Below are 20,376 nucleotides of genomic sequence, written 5' to 3' on the forward strand. Positions count from 1 at the left end.
ATGAAACTCAGGGACAGTTGAGAGGCATGCCTGTAGGTTAGGACAGCAGATTATCAATGACATGTCATTACCATAGATCTAAGACTGCCTTACTGCTGTAATCTATTCCCCATATCTCCATCCTTCCATCTGCATCTTGTTTTAGGAAGAAATAATTCACATATTTGGTGGACTGCAGTACCCCATGTTGAACTCTGATTCTGGTACTCCTACGCAAATATGTTGTCTGTGTGAGTTAAGTCACATACAGACTTGTTCCCCATAACCAGCTGCTTGCCTTTTTAAGGTAATGCTCATTAGCAGGTAAGTGCCTCTGCACCAATCTGTGGTTCTAATATGTTAATTACTGCCAAAGCAGCTGAATTGCACTATCATTAGCCAATGACATGCCAGCAGAGTGCAATATATAAGCCCTTCATGTAGATGTGGGTCCTTTCTTAGCTATAAAGATGGACATTACTGGGGTGTGGAGACTACAGAACTGCAGAAAGTAGGTACCACAACTGTCAACTGTAGAGATTTAAGCAGTATGTTTACAGTTTTTGCTTCATAAGTGTGACCAGTGTTCTAATGACATTGTGGTCATCTGGCATTTCATTGGCAAACATTGTGGGTTGAGGTCAGTAATGAAAGACACATATTTGAGTGTTAGACATCATAACCATGAGTATATGCATGCTAATGCAATAACTGTTATTCTATCAACTTACTATCTTTGTAGGAGCAAACTGTAAAACATGTTCCTATCTATGGGACTGTGTCCCCGCATTAGGTTTGACTGTATCTGGATTCCTTGTTCTAGGGGGTGGGGGTATGGTAGGTCTGTAACAGCTACATGTACATACAAGTGTGTGTGCTATAGGCTGCAGCTGCTGCTGCAGCCTGGAACACATAGGAGGAGTGTGAACACTCTTGAGGGCGACAAGCTGTACGTGTAACTGAGGCAGCTGAGTTGGCCCTGTAGTTACAGTGGAGCCAGAGTAAGGTTAGCCTTTAGAGTCCAACTGAGGCATGTGAGTAAGGTATGTCTGTTATGCAACAGTGCCACTAGCAGAGTAGTGGGTGACATACAGTTATGCTATACAGATATGTGCAGTGTGTTCCTACCTGCAGGCCTTTGACTTGCAAAACTGGATAGCAGTTCACTAATTAGCAGTAAGCTGTGGGATAGGGATTGCATGCCTCAGACATTACTTGTTGTCTTCACCATAATATAATTGAACTGCTACACAAAACTGGATTTGAACCCAGGAAGGATTTGAACCCATGACTGTGTGTGGCAAAATGCACTACCTACAAGGCATTTAACAGACTGAGCTACTGAGTAATTGCTACAGTAGGTGTATTTACAAGGTATATGTGGAGACATACAGGCTGTGACACACATTGTCTGCATCCATCTCATTCTCATCCTCATATGCACAGTTTTTACACTTGTATTCCACTCAGCAAGTGCCTTCCAGGTGTTCTGCAGAGTCTACAGCAGCAGAGAGACAAAAGAGTGACTTTTGAGTGATTAAGTATCACTTTTCTGCTTTTCTTCCTGTCTTAACTAATTCTGCCTAAAACACCATTTTTTTTTAGTGAATCTGTGATTTAAAAAGTTTGTTATTGTTACATATTGTACTTATTTGCTGCCTGCACTTGAATTAAGTCATTTTTGTGTTTAAATAATCTGTGTTTAACTGTTGTAGGCTACACACTAAAGTGCGATAGCCTTTTCTGTGCATTTAAAGTGTTGTTTTGATTGTATCTACTCTATTTTCTGAAAAAAAATATATACTTGTTGCTCGCCTTTCTGAACTAGTATAGTCCAGTTTTCAGGTTATTGCTGAATCCAGGGCTGAGTTACAAGTTTCTGTGTTGCCCATATCTTACTTGGATAGAAGGAAGTTTCTCTGTTCACCTGTGAGAGAGGGGAGCTTTGAGCAGCCTATCTGTCCCTGGAGGAGTGGTTTCAGCCCAGAAGTTAGTAGTTTATCAGCCATTTTTGGGCTAATTTCTATCTCTTTCACTTCCCTGCTATAAAAACCGCATTTGTGCGGTTTTGTGCACTGGGCAGCACCATTTTTCTAGAGTTAAACTATTCTCGGCTCCACAAAGTCTACTCTTCAATTTTTCCCTTGGAACTAGACAAACCTTCAACTTTAGCACTCAAACCATTAATTTCAGTGTCAAGCACTTGCTTAAAACTCTTAGCAAGCACTAATTGAGCCTAGCACTAGACCCCCCTATACTGTCCAGAAGGACAAGGCTCTCTATTCGTCCCCATCAGCCAATCAGAAAAACAGCTTACTCTACCTATTCAGGCATGTCCAAATGGCAGTTTCCTGTGTACTCTCCAGTCCAACTGGTGAATCTGGGCATTTTGAGGCAATGTTACAACTGCCTCATGTACACAGACAACCCTCTCCTCCTACCACCAAACACTAATATATGCGAGAGATGCAATTATACAGCCAAACTGGAGGCAAAACTCTCTCAACCGAAGACTGGAACTGACAGTCAAGAGGAGAAGGGTAATACTTGCAACACATCACCAGTCTCACATAGACCTTATAAACCAACACCGGCAAATAACACACATGAATGCATGAAAACATACTCGGAGGCTCTAAATAAAAATCTGCAAAAGCAACAGAGACCTCCAAAGCAGGCATCCAAGCAACCTCCACATCCCATCACCAACCATGAAACACATACTTCACATAATCAGTGTGCCATGCAATCACAGCCCTTAATGCAAAATAACATACCCAACACACTAGTAATAGGCGACTCTATAGTCAGGCATACTGATGCCCCACTAACTAGGCTGGCCAAGGAGAAGGTTACAGTTAACTGCCTGCCAGGTGCCAGGATCCGCCACATAACTCAAGCACTCAGGTCACTCCAGAACAAGTACAAATACAACTCTGTCATTGTCCATGTTGGTGTAAATGACCTGAGACGTACCTCCCTGGACTACATGAAAAGAGACATGGAAGAGCTCTCTGATCATGTAGCCCAGGCCGGTATGACCCTGACCCTGAGTAGCATCCTGCCATCACCAAGAATGATGCCACAGTATAAAGAAAAAATGATCATTTTCAACAATTGGCTAAGTTTCTGGTGACATTCAAAGGGGATCCATATCTGTCCGCCTGGGATGACATTCTCGACAAGCCTCGTTGCTTCGCAAAAGATGGCTTGCACCTGTCACCCTTAGGCTTTCAATACTGGCCAAGGCTCTTGCCACCCCCATAGTGCCTTTTTTAGGCAAGGCTCAAAAGACAAACCCACCACCATAAATAGCACAAGTAACCAAAAACTAAGGGTAATGCTACTCAACGCCAGAAGTCTAAACCTCAAAATGCACGCACTTGAGGCACTCCTCAGTATGGAGAACATTGACATCTGTGCAGTAACAGAAACCTGGTTTAAGGCTCCTGAGAGCACCCCAGCACTACTAGGCTATAACTCATACCATACCGTTAGGCCACAGAACCAGGACCAAAACACAAAAGGCGGGGGTGTATCCATATTCATCAAGGATACCCACACCTTCAGGTTAGTGGTGCAGAACAATGCATCAGAGATCATCTATGTGCAACTAACAATGGGCAAAAGTGCAATCCAAATTGCAGCTTGCTACAGATCACCCACTATGGCCCGGGACCCCCATTCCGCATTTCTGGAGACACTGGGAAATATGAAGGTCTTACCAAACAACTTAATACTGGGTGATTTCAATTACTCAAACATAAACTGGGAAAACTACTCAAGTACTAACTCCCTTGCCCAACGCTTCCTAGAATTTATAAACTTGAACGCCCTGGATCAACTGGTCAACACACCCACCAGAGGTAACAACATATTGGACCTGGTCATCACCAACATGGGCGACCGGTGTTCCACACCGGAGGTCAACCCCGCGCTGGTTAGATCAGACCATAGACTAATCACTCTGGATATCCACATTCTGCCCCCACCCCCAATCAAGGAAACCACCATGAAAAACTTTTCAAAAGCAAACTTCACGTTACTTAATACCGAGGTGGAAAGGTTCACAGCCCCCATGCTAAAGGACAATGTTGTACAAGCTGCTGAAACCTTTACAAAGGCACTCTATGAGCATCTGCAGGAATGCATGGATCATGCTATCCCAAGTAAAACCAAGACTCACTCCTCCAAGAAAAGGAAACCAGTCTGGTGGACCCCTGCCATAAATAAGTTATACAACAGAAGGAGGAAACTAGTACAGAAAAGAATAAATTCCCAAGAAGGAAAGACATCCCTGATCAGTATCAGCAAGAAACTATGATCCTTATTAAATCATCCAAGGCTAGTTTCGAAAGAAAAATTGCCAATGACTCCAAAGATAACCACAAAGCGTTCTTTAGCTATGTCAAGCACCTAAGTGGAAACTCTCAGATCTGCTCTGAGTTAGTGCAAAATGGCACAAAATACACTGAACCGACTGATATTGCAAACATTCTGGCAGACAGGTTTAGTGCAAACTTCAACCCCCTCTCACCCCCTAAAGGGCCCATAAGCATACCAGAAGAATGTAGGGCCCAGTCAATCACCGATGCACAGGTTAAAACAGCCCTATCCAAAGCCAAAAACACGGCTTCAATGGGACCAGAAGGAGCCCCAGGCTGTGTCTTACAAGAGCTCCAAAATGAACTAACCCCTCACCTAAACACACTGTTCAAACTCAGCCTCTCTACAGGCTATGTACCCATAGAGTAGCACACAGCAACAGTTATCCTGCTCCACAAAGGTGGATCCACAACGGACCCTGGGAACTATCGCCATATAAGCCTGACTAGCCTGGTCTGCAAGGCTATGGAACTCATCATCATGGAACTCATTAACAGAGACATTGGAAACCTCCAAACCTTGGACCCTACCCAGTTTGGTTTTGTTAAGGGGAGATCATGCCTCCTAAACCTGGTGGACTTCTTTGAGATGGTTACCAAGGCATTAGATGAGGGAAAGGAGGTCCACATAGCCTAGCTAGACCTCGCAAAGGCTTTTGACACCATTCCTCATTCTAGTATTATAGACAAGCTCACCAGCTTGAACATAAATCCCTACGTTATGAGATGGGTTGCCAGCTGGCCCATGGATAGAACCCACATGGTGAGAGTTGAAGGCTCTACGTCTGACTCTAAACCGCGGCTCAGTCCTAGGACACCTCCTGTTCGGTATATACTTCTCAGAGGTACAGGCAAGCATAGGAGGACTATGGCTGACCAAGTTCACAGACGACTGCAAACTAGGGACCATAATTGATTCTCCGGCTGATACAGACACCCTTCAGATGGGTCTCACTGAGATGGATACCTGGTGTCACAATCATGACCTCATGCTAAATGCCAAAAAGTGCATAGTCATCCCCTTTGGAAAAAACAAAATACCCACGAACTACCACATATGTGGTAGTCCCCTAAATACAGAAAATGTAATATGGGATCTGGGGACCCAAGTAGATAGTAATCTCTCCTTTGATAATCATATTGCCAAGGTGGTTAGAAAATCCTTTTATGTGGCCCACCTAATCACAAAATGGTTCACATCTAGAACAAAAGAGGTTATTGTGCCTCTCTAGTTATCACTCATTAGACCCATCATAAAATACAATGCCCCATTTGGGATATACCTTACAAGACATCTGCAAAAGCTGGAAAGGCCACAAAAGTACCTCACCAAGAGGATTACTGGCCTCAAACAAATGCCCTATGCAGCCCGACTCAAGAAACTCCAGCTGTACTCATTTGCATACCGCTTACTCAGAGGTGATCTCTGCCTGACATACAAGGCCATGTCCAACCCAGAATTGATGGACATGCTCCACCTAAAAAAAAACAAATCCCAGAGAGCCACATGCTAGAAATATAAACCTCACCACAACGATAAATAGGACATGCTGGAGGGATAGATTCCTATCCCAGAGACTCCCCATGCTTTGGAACAAGATTCCAATATACATCAGGCAGAGCCCCTCACTAACACTCTTCAAGAGAAACCTTGACGGGTGGATGGGAAACAAAATTTACCCCAGGGATCACTGCACTGGCTCTGCTGGACAGTGGCGCAGGGAACTAATGGCTCTGCTGGACAGTGGCACAGGGAACTGATGGCTCTGCTGGACAGAGGCACAAGGAACTAATCTAAGGGGGTGGCGAAAGCCAACACATTCTGGCTAGGCTTATAAATGCCATTGGGCAGATAGCCTAGTACTTGCCTATGAACCTATCAGTATGTGCATGTCTTTCTATGGCTGTATTTCAGCACTAGGATCCCAGTTGAACATGTTTTTAGCCATTGATGCCTTAGCAGGTGTATTTCAACATGTTGCTGATATAAGGACACAGTTACCAGCTATCACAGGCCTCACTTACTTCCATTATAATGTCTTTGGCTGTCTAGTGGTGTATTACTGCACCAGAGTCCAGAGTACACTCCCATTTTTTCCAGGACCCTTTATTCTAGTTTGAGACATGCCTAATGACTTTAGGTGGCAATCACTATGTTTTGCTGAAAACACCTGTTTAATTAAAATCTGGGTGGTGTGGCAGGTTAATGCAGTCTGCTATATGTGTGGGGGTTGGGTTTGAAACATGGCAGTGGTGTTTATTTTGTACAAAACTGCATTTAATCATTAAAATCTCATTTAAGCTCAGCTAAGTGAAGTGGTGTGCAGCTTCTCGCAAATCTGCGCTTAACAATATAAAGAAAATAAAAAGGCGGTGACAGGAAAGTGATGAAATGGGGCAAGCAGAGGGAAAAACATAGTAAAAGGCAAGTAGGGATGTGCAGGAAGGGAGTAGGAGAGAATCATAGCTATCCATTTCTTGTACAGCAACAGATGTGCATTTGACAGATTTTGTAAATTAATTTTGACTCTCAAACCCCAGAGAAAGGGGTGAGGACAACATAACTGTGTTGTCTAGCCAATTAGACCAAATTAGTGGTGTCCAGTAGGCATGTGTGCGAAATGGAGAGCTATGTATAGGGCAATTTTTTTTGGGACAGATGCCCATTTTTTTTTTTTAAGGTGAGAGTGGAATGTAGGGGAAGGGACATAGGTAAGTGTGGGGAGGTAAGTTGGGTAGGAGAGGATGCATTTGCAGACAGACAAGACAGACAAGACAGCAGACAGGGGTAGTGTGTGATACATGAGGTGGCTAAACACCTTGGATGGGGAGGGTGTTGTGGAATTCAAGTCACACATGCCTCCAGACAGCAGCAGCATGACTCGTGTTCCCACCCATACGATTGTCGGTACTGCTCCAAGGGTGGCTGTGCTGGAAGCTGGATGCCAGGCTGTGGCTGTCCCACCAGGTCAGCCAGTGTGCTCTCAATCTGGCACAGGCATCCTGCGCACCATGACTGGCAGTTGATTCTGAGTGATGGCAGCTGCTTCACCACCACTCCCACTGGGAGGCCAGGCCCCATCCCCTGAGGCGGTTCTACCTGATGCCATAGATGGTGCAGGGGCAGAGGAAGGGGCACCTCTGGCCTGGGTCCCAGACGTGCTAGGACTCAGTGCCATGGGCAGTTGAGGCAAGGTAGCTGGATCACCCAGAACTGGCCTACCCTGACGTGCTGTTGTAATGGAGCTATAGCAATAAGTATAGGTTATGAACAAAACATTGTTAGTAATAACAGCATGCCAGAACATTGGAAATAACCCAATTACATACAAATGCATAGTAACCCAATTACATATAAATGCATAGTATGTGAAACACAAGAATAAATAACAGAACAGTCAGTATTTTAACAGCATGCCAGTAACAGTTGCAGCATAAGGCCAAAACATAGGTAATTTAACAAGATATGTTAATATGCAACCTTTTTAATACATAACAATAATAAAACATATGGCCCGAAATACAGTTAATGTAACAACACATGTTAATAGTAAACTATAACCAATGAATAACAATAATAAATAAATGAAGATAAGGTGTGGGGAGAGAGAGAGAGAGAGAGAGAGAGAAAAGTAGTCTGTTAGTAATATTGCAGCTTATTTCCTTGACAACAGTACTACTATCTATGGGTTTGTATTTTCTTTATGTGTACAGTGACTACAAGTCTCCTATAGCTGATGTAGCATGTACATACTTCTCAAGCTATTTGCATGGGATACTATGGGCCAAGAGGTAACAACTATGGGTACACATCTACACAGAACACTTGCACATCAGGTAGACCTATATAACTACCAAGGTGTTCTGTGGGCTGGTATGTTGATACTATGCAATCTAAGTACTGATTTTCATGGTAATCCTGTAACAAGCGGTTTACCCACTATTAATTACATACACTGAAATCGTGACACTTGAGAGACATATCTGTGTACAGTACAGACACTACACAGAAGTCATGCCTTGATTGGCAGGCATGGGAATAAAACCTAATAGCAGTGACTGCAGGGAACATCTGCATGGAATGTATTCATTGACTGCAGCAACTTTTAACAGACACTCCAGGCATACAGCCGTTCCAGGATTACACATTTTATTTCTGACAGCACATTACTGAATTTTCACATTCTTCCTAATGATTTTAACAGTCTGTGACATTTAAATACACAATTATCTACTCTTAATATGGGCTACCTCAATCATTTACCTGTAGTCCCTGTGGAGAGAGAATTTGTAAGCATTATATGACTGCTACTGCAATATTTAGTGCTACATAACATTGGATTTGAACCCTGGTCGGTGTGTGGACCTGGTAGTACTACTACAGTATTATACTAGACTGCAGTGACAGTAGAACGTGCATGCATGAAATACAAGGATAACGCAGATAGTAGGTAAGCTATATATTGGTATAAACAATGCTGGTGTACACTATTTATTGTCAGTGGTTTGAAATATCTGTGAAGTCAACAAACACTACCAACTCATGGAGTGGGCTACCTCATCCATATACCTTTTTTACCTGATGTCTGTGAATTACAGAGCATTATGTGAGCAATATTGGCCTAGAGACAGCCATGAACAGTACTATATGAGTTGACAAATACAATTTTCATCCATTGGATCTGCATTCTACAGCTATGACAGTGTTATACTTGACTACAGCACCTTACCTTACAGCCTGAATGCATATAGCTCTACTGCAGTGGTTACAAGACAATCCTTATGTACACCATTTTCCTTGGTGTTATTGGTATTGGTTCATGTTTTATTGCATAACAGTTGATATTATTCATTTATTGCAATACAGCTCTAATTCCACATTTATTGCACTAAAGACTTTATTGTATATACTTTAATGCTGTTACTGGTATTGTTTCATGTTTTTTATTGCATTACAGTTGGCATTATTCATTTCTGGCAATACAGCTCTAATTCCACATTTATTGCATTACAGACTTTATTGTATATACATTAATGCAGTTACCGGTATTGTTTCATGTTTTTATTGCACTACAGTTGGCATTATTCATTTCTTGCAATACAGCTGTAATTCCACATTTATGCCACTACAATCTTTATTGTGTATACTTTAATGCAGCTAATACTTTACTCTTTCTTGCTTATTTCACTACAGTTAGCATAATACATCCATACTCACCACGCTCATGGCTCAACTTGGCCATCATTTCAGGTCGTCATGGTGGTGATGACACTGCTGACCTGTGTGGGGAATACCAGTAACACTGGTGAGTTTTCTGGTCAGCCGGTACCAGGCCTCCACCTTACACTCTGAGCCCTGGAAACCTTCCTGCAGCAGCCGGTAATCATGGTTTTTAAATAGGAGTCCAACCATGACCATGGACTCCAGAATGCTCCAATGCTGCACCCAAAAGCACACACCTTCACCAACACCAGCCATAGTAACCATCAGAGAAATAACTCCAATGGATTCTGCTGTATTTCCACCTATTGGGCTTAATATAGGCTGTTTTTTCACCCTTACACATCATTGGGTAACATTCAAAAAATCACAATATCACTTAGCACTGAGCAAATCAATGCAGCTGAGATGAGAAGAGTGAATACTTGCAGAACCATAGTCTTAGCAGAGCTTAGCAATGCACAAACCAGCCAAACAGAGCTGAGCAGTGCACAAACATTGGCAGCCATTACCATGTTTATGCTGTGCTAAGCAGGTCTAAGCGCAGTTCAGCAGAGTTTAGCAGACCACAGTGGGGTCATATTTTAAAATAGTCTACATGATATGTCTATCAAAATTAAATACATATTTTCCCTTCTATCTATTCAAACCCTGGACCCACTGCACATTGTATCTGGCAATGGTTGGTTAACAGAACCAATCTCTATTTATTTACAGAGGCAACTGCACCCTTTTTTGTTAGGTTGTGAGAATGTGTTAAAAGACACGACAGATTTCATCTTGAAACTTAGGAAGTGGTATGATAGTCTAAATGTCACTGAGCTATCTCAGGGTGAATATTTATTTGTTACCCTTGATATTTCATCCTTGTTCACAGTGATCCCTAACGACCTTGGAATTGAGTCCATCAGAGAGTGTTTGACTAGCATGGCTACTATGCCTGCTAGACAGATAGAGAATAGTTGCTCTTTATTAGATTTGGTTCTCACTACGAATGTCTTTTTGTTTGAGGAGAAGTTTTTTTCTACAACTCACTGGTGTTGCAAATGGGCACATCTGTGGCCAATACCTATGCCAATCTGGTTCTCCATCAGTGGGAAACCAAATATGTGTGTAGTGATGCCAATCTGTTAAACAACAATGTTTGCTTCTATCAGCATTTTATTGATGATTGCTTCCTTATCTGGAAGGGGTCTATCGGTGATCTGTACACTTATTTAGATTATTTGAATGGTACAACTACATTTCTTGAGTTTAAAATGATATACTCTGAAACCAGTATTACCTTTTTGGATTTATGTATAGAACTAAAGGAGGGTTTAATTTGTACAAGTATAGAAGTAAGAAGTATGTGCTGGTAGATACCTTCATAGGAACAGTATGCATGCTCCGCACGTATTTAAAGGAATAGTCACTGCTCAGTTTAGTTGAGCCAGTCGGCTTAATACAGATGATGGTGTTTTTTTAAAACAGATGGAGGATATGAAGATGGACTTTCTACATAGTGGATATGATTCAACGTTTCTCTGTGATACAATGGGTAAAATTGCAAGAGATAGGGCTGTGTCACTTAAACCAACTTTTAGTATGCTAAGCGAATCTGATACATATATGCGTAGGGAAACTGATGTGGGGGGGGGTTCACATAGAGTTAGATATGTGACAACGTGTAATATTAATACCCAGGCAGTTAAGCACATTACTGAAAAGAATTGGGTAATTCTGATGGCATCATCTGATGTTAGGAATGTGTTAGATTCCAAACCCTTCTTCTCTTATAGGAACTTGAGAAATTTGAAAAGTAGATTGTGCTACAAAGATTTTAGCCGTAAACACATCCCACAACTTAGTACAAGGGTGGGTACATTTTGTTGTATGGACTGCACTTGCTGTGATGACATTCTAGGTAAAGGCAGTGATATTTTCACCCACCCTGTTACTGGACGTGTCTACAACTTTAAGCTGTTTGCTAACTGTATTGGTACTAATGTGGTTTATTTGGCTACGTGCCTCCAATGTACTTCATTCTATGTAGGAAAGACCACGAGATGACTAAAGACCGCATTATTGAGCATAAGTCTGAGATCAGGAGGAATAATGATAAGAATGCACTTTATAAGCACATTTTATCTTGTGGTAGCATGCATAGGTTTACATTTAGGGTTGTAGACACAGTCCATATGTCTCTGAGAGGTGGTAATATTAATAATTTCTTAGACGTCAAGGAATATGAATGGATTTTGAGGCTAGCTGCTGATCATCCACCTGGCCTTAATACTGCTGTTACCTTAAAGCCCATTCTACTGAGGCTTCAGCAGAGTAATTTTGATTGTAAAAATTTTCTATATGTGTCCCTTAACAATATTTTTATGTGTGTTTTATTTTTATTTTTTATTTTTTATTTTTCATATGTGCTTCTATGCTACTTTTAAATTTTGTATTTTTTAAAATAACCTGTTTGTGATTTTATATGTTGTTGTCATTTGATCGGCTGGCTGCAATCACATGACTTTTCTTGGCTCCTATTTAACCTCTAACTCATGTGTCTTTGATTTTGTATTTAGCATTGAGGAAGGGTGTAGACCCGAAAGCTTTGCTGCTGCTTTTTGTATTTAAAGTTTTTCTCAATGTGGTTGTATTCCATTGCTGCTTTTTTGTTCCCACTGCACATGGAGCCAGAACTCTACCCAGTTAGCAGATGGATATTACGACATCCGGTATACCTTCACATATACCACTGAGCTAGCTATAACTAGTGCTGAGCACCACGCCACAATGCGCAAACATGCTCAGATATGTTTACACACATTTAAATAAATAATTAAATACATCCAATTTCTATTTCTAGATGTTTGGCAAATGTCTGCTATCTTATCTGTGGGTGCTGCTTAGCATTGCTGTGCTTCACGCCACACAAACAGTAAAATAAAACAAAAGGACAGTCTAGGGAGTCTCTTACTCATCTGCAGACACAGGTAGCACTGTAGTACACTACTCCCTACACTGATTCAATAACAGTATTCCTCGGCTCTCACTCGGCAACGTCCCATCATTAATATGCATGATGCATTGCCCAGGGGGAACTGTGTACACGGCCATGGTAACATTCCATGTAGGCCGTACACGGTGCCTACATGGATTTTATTAAATCCTGTGGTATGTGTTTTGGGCCAAGTAAATCACTGAGAAACAAATTAAACATGGATAGTAAATGGCCTTTTTTTTATTGATATTACACATTTACTCCACAATCTAGGAATTTGTATCACAAGCCTATCATTGGTTGCAGTATTGTTTAGGGGATACAAAACAGGCTTACAAAGTCATGTATTTCTGTAGCTTCCAAAATTTTCAAGACACAAAATTACCCTTAATTCATTATCTGTGATAATCTGCATAAACTTGCCCTTAAAGAGACAAACGTTTACACTTAATTTAATTATTTGTACTAATGTTTCTCGGCAAGAGGATTCATCTAGAATTTTTAGAGAATTTTCTTTGAACAGCTTATAGAAAATCTGTGTTGGTCAAGTCACTGTGAACAAAATGGTGTAATATAGTCAAAGCCTGAGCAAATAATGGGCTTGAATAAGTTTGAAATAGTCATAGCATCCTTTGATCCAATAACTTTAAATAACAATATTATCTCCCTCATAACTTTAGCTTTAAATAATAATCCTACATGCCCTATAACTTTAGTTTTTATATTAAGATCATATTCTTTTGTGGTTATACCAAAATATTTCACTTTCTTTACAATACAAAAAGTGTCACCATTGGAACTGATGGGCTGACGAGGGACATGGCTCTTAGTACTATTAAAAGTTAAACCTGTATTTTAGCCAAAGAGTAGATGATATTCATTTTAATATTTAGATGATCTTGTATAAATAATAGCACCTGTCATACTGTTATTCACATATCTGGGTAACCAAGAATTGGATGACTGTGTAAATGAAGAAAAAACATAGTTAAATAGTACTAGTACTAATACATGCCCTTTTGGAATGCCAGTCTAAATACCTCTCCCTAGTGGGGTCACACCTGGCAGAGTTACTCACTTCAGTCTCCCAGAAGCCACGTATTAACAGAATTAACAACATGTGGATCTATTTTATGGAATAAAATAAATATTTAAAATCTCAAGTGGAAGTGATGAGTCAAATGCTTTAGATAAATTTAAATAAATCACCAGGAACATTAGACCCAGATCAAGGGCCTTTCCTGCATTATTTATTATTTATTTATAATTTATTTCCAGTTTGATAACTGGATATGTGGGCTGGTCAACAGACCCTTTTCAGCCACTACCCAGACCCATTAGGACACGTTTAAAATGAATAATTGCAGATAATTACAAAACTAAGAACAAAACAGTTAAACAGGAGTATTATATGTATATTTAAAAACATGAAAGCAGTTATAGCAATATGTTTCCAAACTCATGTAAATAATGTAGGTAGATGAAAGATGTAATGCACAGACATTTAAGAAAACACTGGTTTTCGGGACACTATCTCATAAAAGTTTACATTGCAGGTTAATGTTGAATGATCAGTAATAAACCCATGCTGATGATGTGGCTGCTGTTTTATTAAAAAAAAATATTTTGAAGATCTGTAAGTAAAAATGTTCAAACCATTTTGACAGTATGAATGTTAAACTAACAGGTCTGTCAATGGGGATACAGTTATTACCATGCTTAAATGTAGGAACCACCATAGATTATTTCTATTCTGGATGATCAAAACCTTCCTGTAAAAAATGTTAACAAAATAACTAGAGAAATAACTTGTCAGTCTTTCAAACTGCAGATTAAGAAACCTAGGTTGTTATTTGGGTCACGTAGCATGCCTTTTGTTAGTTGAACAAGTAGCTTCTTACAATAAAGCAAATATGGCAACTGTTCAGAAGCTAGACAGTGATAAACTGTAAAGTTAGAAGAGAAATTATATTCAGTCAGGGTCAATTAATTGGCTTGAAACAGTGGCTAAACATAAATAGTGATTTAGAAAATGCCAAAAATGCCATTGTTCATTTCATGTGTTATCTTATCCAAAATGAATAAATAGACCCTGTTCATCCTTCTTACCTCATATTGTACTCTCTATATGTATTATACTAACTTATTTTTACCTTCTAAAAACTGAGTAAAATTTCTCTAATAACTAAAGTGTTCTCATATAAGTTGTACCTATTGTTTCCCAATGTTTTAACATTATGTCTAATTTGGTGTAATTACTTAAACTGCAGATGTTTTTGTATTATTTTTAAAACTTGTAAAATTATTGTTCTCAAAATGTTTTGGTCTTATTTTTGGAGCTTTTCTCCCTGGACCAATGCTGAAAATGGGTGCCTAGCCAGTTGGACTTTCCCAGTAAGTAAATAAAACAGACATAATATTACACAGGTACTGTACAAATATGTGTTCAGATAGAGCAAGAAGTGTAGAATTGTGTCATATCCACTGCATACAATAACAGCAATCCAAATGAATTGATAAGAGCATACCTAGTGCAAGTTATCCTTGAAGTTTGTCCCCTCCACTGCCTTAAAATGTGTGCTAACCTTAACTCTAGAACTCACCTTAGAAAAAGCCTTTCTGTAACACTACTATTTGACAAGATATTCAGATGCAGACAACATACAGCAGTAAACCTTAGTCTTTATTTAATCCTAACATGCAAACACTTGCACAAGCACTCCAATACCCTAATGCCAAAACTTTCAGTATATCTGAAAGTTTTGGCATTCAGCTGCCAAACCCACACTTACCTTACATGTTTTCAAGCTTTCTGCTTCTAAATGAAACATTTGATGACATAAACATTCAAAGCATTTCACATGCCTTTCACTCTGTCAGTGAAGTGAAAATTTGACAGAATAAATGACACTCCTTTCTTTCTCTCTCTCTCCCTCTCCCTCTCTCTATTTATAAATATATATGTATGTATGTGTGTGTGTGGGGGGGGGGGGGGGCAGCGTTTAGCTTTAAATGCTAATGTCTAGTTACAAGGAATTGTCATGTCATTATGCACATTCATTCTAGTTCATTCTAAATAAATGCCCCACAGAGGCTGTAAACTCATTCCCAGCGTCTGTGCTGCATTCTGAGATTCTGACACACATCTAGGTATTAAAGTAACCAAAATCAGGGAGCAGGATATTAGGTGTGTTTTATGACTCTTGAATTTAGTCTTGAACTTGTGATCATTATCAGCCAACTGTCAGGGACTGAATTTCAATGAGGTTATTAGAGTATCCTAAGCTAGCTTTGAACTCTCACGCTTAAGTGTAAAAGCATAAGAGCCATATTCACGCAAGCAGCTGATTATAGTCAGGGCTTTCAGTCTAAAGCTATAACTGTCGGGAGTTGAAGGAGGTCAATTTTGACAAAATAAGACAGTTAAGTTTAATTGGTACATTGCCATAAGAAACAGATTGTGAATAATCATCTGATGGTCAATATTAGATGCCTGTGAGACAGCAATAGATCCCTTTAGCTGTAGGATGTTGGAAGATATTTGTTTATCTATTAGTATGCACTTTATGAGTTTTCTCTCTCCCATTTCATACAGTGAGACAACAGTCTGGGATACCCACTGAGACCTTCTCCCTCCATTTTCTTTGGAGAAGCACAGACAATCCTTAATGAAGTGCCAGTCTAGTTATCATGAAAAAGTACAAGCTAAAGAAGTTCCAGCTGGCAAGAAAATCTTAAATGGTAAATAACTTCAATATACTCATGCAAAATTAGATGACTGGAGGCAGAATGTTGCACATACTTCTCAACTGTCTAGATTTTTGTAGAATGTCCAGATTTTTGCTTCATACAATTTTGTTTTTCTAGGAAATTATTGAGAGCTGAAGTCAGTAAATAATGACTGACATATGAGTTTCAGACTTCATATCATTCAGAAAATGCATGCCAATGCAAAACCTAGCATTCTAGCAACTTTCTACATTTATAAGGGCGATATTTAAAATATGCACCTATTTTTAGGCCTTTCTACCCATATTATTTTTGCCTTTGTCTAAATTTCTTGTGCTAAGAGGTTGAGAGGTATGAATCTGCATGTCACATGGGCTGCTAACACATTATCTCAGGATTCTTGTTTTTATCACTGTATGTCACCACTGATCATTTGATGTAAGACATTTTAATGTGCTGATAACTGAATAGATTTTGACCTTCACATCTTTGAAATCTTAGTTTTAATGGTTTCTCTTTTATTAAACCAGGTTTAGTGTTTGGAATAGATGTCATACCCATTGTCCAAATGACATTAAATCAAAACGTAAGCTACCAGTTCTTCAGACATTAAATGTTAAATAACTTTTGCCCATTGACAAACATTAGAATTGGGATTGCTAAGTAATGTTCAGTTACAATGTAAGTGCATTACTGCATGGAAAAGATAGTTCTAAGGTTTAATAGAAGAGATGTTTCTGAAGTTCAATGCATTGTAAATTTATTGAATAAAATATAACATTTTTTTAAAACTTTTATATATTACTTTATTGTATTGTTATTCTGTTGTTTTACTATTTGCTAATGCTATTTTAACATATATTTTTAACTTTTATTAATAGTGGTTCACTAATAAATGCTTTAATAAAGCTGAAGTTGAAGATAAAATTAATTGAATCTCCCCTGTGAGTTCTGCTTTAGTCTTATTTAATTATGTCAGGAGTCCCAGTAACAACATTCGGTACTGCAGTACTGACTGATCTTTAATGGTACTCCTTTCTCAGACCCAAAGAGACATTGCCAATATATGCAGTGATAAACTTAGCTCCATTTCCACCCTATTCAACTCCTCACTGATTACCCCCATTAAAAATACAGTCCTTATACCCCTCCTCCAAAAAAATTACTCCAGAGCAGTTCCTAAATACCTACTTTATAGCCAAAAACCCTATTTCCATGGGGCATGAAAATATAATTCGCTAACATTTTGACATTGTTAAACATGGCTTAAGTTATCTACTCATAAACATATTTTACTTCAGCCTATCCACAGAATATGTCATTGAGGCTTAGGGAATGGCCACAGTGGTGCACCTACAAAAGGGTGGCCCCATCACTGACCTTGAAAACTACAGACCTATTAGTCTCACCAGCATTATTGGCAAAATAATGGAGTGGATCATAATGGACTTCATAAATAATGATATAAGTAGATTACAATGTCTTGATCTCAGCTAATATGACTTTGTGAAAGTTAGATCTTTTTTAATGAACATAGAGGTTTTTTTTGGGAAGGTAACTGAAGCACAAACTGCTAAACAGTATAGACTGCCTACTTTGATCTGATAAAGGCCTTCAATAATATCCTGTCCTTTGGTATGAAATATTAGCATGCCACACTAAGTATTAAACCCTTTCTGATTTGCTGGATTAGGAACTGACATGGATAGAGCCCACATGGTCTGGGTTAGTTAGTGCCATGTTTTCAACTAAAGACTTGTCGGTCACAGAGTTCCACACTTGATTCATTTCTTTTTGGGGCATACTTTTCGTATGTCCAGGCTGATGTCAAAAGCTGTGGCTGTCAAAGTTCCCCAAGGGCTGCAAACATAGCTTAGTCTTTAATTGGCAATTTGATCCCTATATCCTGATGGGCAGTTTTGTCCATGCTATCTCCTCATGTAATGCCAAGTGGCTAAATGTTAATTACAAAATTACAGCACAGCACTCTTTGAGAAGGAAGAGCACCCATATACCTATTACACTGAACATACCCCCTCATTGTTAATACCATTACCGACAGCTAGGTATGTTCATACATAGCAGGATCTCCTTTGATTACTATGTATCAACTACCATTAGAAAAGCCTTCTTCCTGGCACAACTAATAATTAAAGTAACATCTAGATCAAAGGAAGTCACCTTCTGTTTCTACTCTCTCCATGATCAGGCTAGAATTTAAATATAATGCCACCTTTGGCATGTGATTATTTACCTATATAAACATATATGCTCCATGGCTTCTAATAAAGAAAATTCTGGGTGTGTCCTCCCTAAGTTACAATTGAGTGACTGGAAACTAGATCACTGTTCTTTGATTCTTAAAGATTCCTGCATGGTGACCATATCTTGGCTCATATGGCTATGAATGTCCCCATCCTGTCCTATCTATTACCTATCTGTAAAACAGGTAAGATTTCCAACACTCATTCAATGGATCTAACGCTATATTGCAATATAATTGGATCACACTGGTGTAATAGATACCACTGTCAAAAAATCCCTTACTTATAGAATAGATTCCAATTCCATGTTAAGCAAAGCAACTCATTAACTTCTTTCAAAACAGATCTCATTGAGTAATGGGAACCATATACTTACCCGAGAGTTATGCACTATGGTCATTACTGACACAGGGAACAAGTAATTGGAACTATGTGACTATGTCTAAAATGCTGGTCTGATTGCCCAGTAAGAAGCTATGAATCTCTGAACCAAAGAAACAACATACTAAGAGAGATCCAGAACTTTACCCTGGATCACTCCAAAATTTAAAGTGCAAATACAAATAAAGTGCAAATCTCAAAAAGAGATACAAACTGGCAAAATACTGCACCAACAAAACTACTTGTAATCAGAGCAGTAACTAGGTAAACCGGTGTCCTGGGCAGTCCTCAGCACTGAATTCCCCCCTCAAAACAAAGTTGAGAAGCAGAAAAAAATCTCATTTGAAGATGACATTGGCAAGTTCAGGTTTGTTGCCTCCTCCATACTACAGGAATCATTTAAAAAACAGCAACTGTTAACTGTCAACTATAATTCTAAAATTATGTTGTTTGCAGATGATATGTTAACCTTACTAAATTCTGGGAAACCAAAAACATAATTGTCTCTCACTATTAAAATGTTTGCAAAGTTATCAGGTCTTCACCTTAATTGCTCAAAATCAGGATATCCTTTACTAAATAATAATAATAAAAAAAAAATCTATGGTTGACTCGTTATACCCAGGCTCATGACCATGGGTGAAGACAGGAACATACAGAGTTACTTCCCATCACTCAGTTCTTGCTTCTCTATCCCAGTGCAGTACAACAGTCAAATGTCTGCAGTTTTGCAACTGCTGCACCAGTTACATGCCTTTCTCCACATGTTCTTTACATTGACTTGTGAACAAGACCACAAGATTCATAAACTCCTTCAGTACAGGTAGCTGCTCCCCCCCCCACCCCCCCGAAGAGAAAGATAATCTTAATATACTAAAGCTTGTCTCCTGACAACATTTCAGTTTGGCCCTCCAGTCTCATTTAGCCAGTAATTTATGTTCTAAATTAGTCACCTGGCCTAGCCAATCATAAATATCCCTTTGTTTTTCCAATCAATGTATTTATCTTTCCTTTTATTTTTCCAGTCAATATCTTTCTCTTTCCTTTAAAGTTGCATACCATTGTCTTCTCACACATCTTCTAATTAATTTCCTGACCAGTCTGCTGAATTCACTTTCATATCTCTCACCATTTATACTTCTCACCTGTCTTCTTCTCACATACTAATTACTTCCTCTTACAAAACATAAACAAGCGAACTGCTTTTCACGAAAGTGCATTTTCACGAAAATGCACTTTTGCGAACAGGCAACTAAGCGAACATATATATATATATATATATATATATATATATATATATATATATATATATATATATGAGTACATGTACATATGCATACATGCATAGCTTTGTACCAAATCAACAATGAACCAAATATATGCATAAGAAAGGCAGTTATGTCAGAAAACATGATGAGATTGCAACTAAGTTTT

At 39.1% G+C, this 20,376-nt stretch overlaps 1 protein-coding gene across 1 annotated transcript in view; it reads right to left on the reverse strand.

Moving 5' to 3' along the window:
• Window positions 1-20,376, reverse strand: part of GRM3 (glutamate metabotropic receptor 3) — a 980,615-nt gene that overhangs the window by 204,009 nt on the left and 756,230 nt on the right. The gene's annotated exons all lie outside the window — the stretch shown is intronic.

The sequence above is a fragment of the Protopterus annectens genome, chromosome 11.part0, assembly GCF_019279795.1.
Source record: "Protopterus annectens isolate FY-2018-M chromosome 11.part0, PAN1.0, whole genome shotgun sequence".
Taxonomy (NCBI): domain Eukaryota; kingdom Metazoa; phylum Chordata; order Ceratodontiformes; family Protopteridae; genus Protopterus; species Protopterus annectens.